Here is a 3,582-nt window from a genome sequence, read left to right as displayed (position 1 = left end):
AGGGGATTTAAGCTAGGCTGATTGGGGAGCTCAGACCTACCATTACTTCACCAAAGGTTGCTGTTGAGGTATGAATCCATGCCTATTTTCGTGCATATAGTAGATCTCTTGAATCTAGGATTTCTTTACCCTTTCTTTAGTTAGAATATGGAGCATGTGAAGTCCCATTGAGGAATAGACTTTAGATCTGGACCTTGAGAGGTCCAGAGTGTCCCAACAACCAAGCTTTATGCTGTTACATGAGAATATTGAGCCTAGGACTCCATTTTTAGAGCTATTTCATCAAATAGAGCCATATGTGCGATGCTTGAACGTAAAGTTCAGACCTTTACGTGACTTTTGGGTGTTAGAAAGTCAGATCTATAACTTAGAGAAACAGATGTGACCTTAGAAGGTCGTTTGAGCATTCTCATGGAAGAAACTCGCCGAGTCCATGAGAGGACTCGACGAGTCGGATTGTGTTGCACCACGATTCGTGAGCAGTGGTAACCCGTCGAGAGAAAGGTTAACTCGACGAGTCGAGTGAGACCTTAGGAGGATTCAGAGGACACGCATGGACTCGCCGAGTCACCCGAGTGCACTCAACGAGTCTGGTCAAAGTTGGACCGTTGACTGGGGTTGACTTTTAGGGTTTGGTCAACATTTGGACATTGGACCATTGGAAGGGTAAAATGGTATTTTCCCCTTCTGAGAGAATATAGGGAGGGACTAGTCTAGTCTTTGAGAGCCGTATTAATTAGAGATAATTACTTTATGTGATTAGGCGGAGGCTAGATTAGTGATTCGAGTTCGAGACTTTCCGAGATTACCCGAGGTGAGTCTTCTCACTATACATTACCTAGAGTGGTAAATATGTGCAGACCGGAGGGTCTTATGTGTTATGTGTATGTTTGAGTTTATGTGCATTGTGATATATGTATGCTATGTGTTATATAGACCGGACCGGAGGGTCCTACGATTTAGACCGGACCAAAAGGTCCAACGATTTAGACCGGACCAGAGGGTCCAATGAGCTAGACCGGACTGGAGGGTCCAACGAGCTACGGGACTGGAGGGTCCCGCTGAGACACATTGACCGGAGGGTCATACCGAGTTATAGCCTCGAGTGGCTTATGTGTTGTATGTGGTATTTTAGGGAACTCACTAAGCATTTATGCTTACCGTGTTATGTGATATGTGTTTCAGGTACCAGCGAGGATCGCGGGAAGGCGCCAGCATGATTTGTACACACTGGCAGAGGATTATGTGTTGAGATTCTGGGATATGTTTTATTGTGATGACATTTGATACATGAGATTTTGAGAATATTATATGAGTTTTATTATGTTTGAAATATGAAAAATTGTTTTAAAATTTACGTCGTTACAAGTTGGTATCAGAGTCTTGGTTTGAGGGATTCGGATGCACCTTCGGGCGTATCTGAACTCAAACTGAGGATTTGAGAAAATTTTCATAAAAGAAACAATTTTTCTAAAAGAGTAAGAGATTTTTGAGAAAAGCATAACGGAGCAGTGTGTACGATCAGCCAGCGCCCGAACGGTGATTTCCCAAAATACCCTTACATTATGTGTTATGTGATATGCTATGCATGCTAGAGTAGGCTAGGTATTCATATCTAGGACTAGAGTGGCCTGATTTGTGATGCCTTAGCCTAGGAGATTACTGCTACTATGAGTTACTTCGAGAGTGAGTAGGTAGCAGCGAGGAGCTTATGAGTGGTCTACTGGAGGGTAGCCTGTGTTCAGCGAGATATAGGGTACTTGTGATCTGGGATCCTAGGAGGAGGACTTGGGGTGAATACTAATGCGGTGTGGAAGGTAGTATAGGGCCCGTACTACTGGAAACACCGGATCAGTGAGCAATCCAAGTAAGAATCCTTAGGATACTAAGGAATGAGTAGGGTTGAGTTATCGAGTGCGAGTATACTCGAGCGAGTCTCTGATTTCTTTTGTGTTGTGTTTCAGAGACATTATGGTGGGTACGCGCCACACTCCAAAGAGCAGCGGTGTTAGCGATGATGAGATTCGCAGGATGATTCATGATGAGGTGGCAGCAGCCATTCGTGCTGAGATTCCAGAGATGTTTGGGTCTATCAAGACCACGCTGATTGAGACATTTGACGAGTAGTATAGGGCCCGTACTACTGGAAACACTGGATCAGTGAGAAGTCCAAGTAAGAATCCTTAGGATACTAAGGAACGAGTAGGGTTGAGTTATCGAGTGCAAGTATACTCGAGCGAGTCTCTGATTTCTTTTGTGTTGTGTTTCAGAGACATTATGGTGGGTACGCGCCACACTCCAGAGAGCAGCGGTGTTAGCGATGATGAGATTCGCAGGATGATTCACGATGAGGTGGCAGCAGCCATTCGTGCTAAGATTCCAGAGATGTTTGGGTCTATCAAGACCACGCTGATTGAGACATTTGACGTGCGGTATGTTGCTCTTACCGATGTTGTTGTTGTTGCGGCCACCGCAGCCGTTGCCGCTGCTAGGCCACAGGGGAGTGATTCGTTGCTGTATCGGGAGTTCAGCAACACGAAGCCACCAGAGTTTGATGGGACTCAGGATCCGATAGCCGCGATGAGATGGATCTCTGACATTGAGGGGTGTTTCTACACATGTTCTTGCCCTAAGCATCTGAGGGTACGGTTCGCGCTGAACAAGCTTCGCTTGGGAGCGAAGGATTGGTGGAAGTTTGTGACGACAGACTTCACTCCTGCAGAGATTACAGCGGTGACCTTGGAGAGGTTCACCACCATGTTCCGAGATGAGTATGTTCCCCCGGTGGAGAGGGAACAGTTGGCGCATGAGTTCTTGTCCCTCAAGCAGGGGACGGAGTCCGTGACTGTGATTACACGGATGTTTCATGAGAGGGCATTGTTTTGCCCTGAGCACGTGTCTACCGAGCAGGCACGTATGAGCCGATATATGAGCATACTGAGGAGGGACATTCGTGAGTTCGTGGCGAACTCGACATACCGGACATTTGCTGAGCTCCAGGCGAATGCCCGGAAGAGGGAGATTGAGCTAGAGACTCAGGACAGGGAGGAGGCCGAGTCTCAGAGGAGGGATAGGCGGTCGGTACAGTCTCAGCCGGAAGCCAAGCGGGTAAAGCCCGCTGACTGGAGATCTGGAGGTCCGAAGGGCCGCACTTGCGGGAAGTGCGGCAAGAGCCATGAGGGGGTGTGCAGAGCGGGGGTGTGCTACAAGTGTGGTAAGGAGGGGAATTTCGCGAGGGATTGCCCCAAGGGGTTTGCAGTTTGCTTTCACTGCAACCAGACTGGCCATCGGAAGGACGAGTGCCCACAGCTACTTCAGGGATCAGCACAGGGATCTGTACCTGCTGCTAGAGCTACCGAGGTCCGGCCAGCGAAGGCCGAGGCACTGAAGGCTCGCGGGAGAGCCTTTCAGTTGACAGCGGAGAAGGTCCGCGCAGCGCCCGATGTCATGGCCGGTATGTATTCTTTTATTTACTTATACTGAGTTGAGATATTGTGCGTATACTGTGGTATGCATAGGTACTTTTCTTGTGAGTTCTGTACCTGCTTTGGTGTTATTTGACTCGGATGCGAGTCGATCTTT

This window comes from Lactuca virosa, chromosome 5 (assembly GCF_052849685.1).
Source record: "Lactuca virosa cultivar CGN04683 chromosome 5, Lactuca_virosa_CGN04683_v6, whole genome shotgun sequence".
NCBI lineage: Eukaryota > Viridiplantae > Streptophyta > Magnoliopsida > Asterales > Asteraceae > Lactuca > Lactuca virosa.
This window is presented reverse-complemented; position numbering follows the sequence as displayed.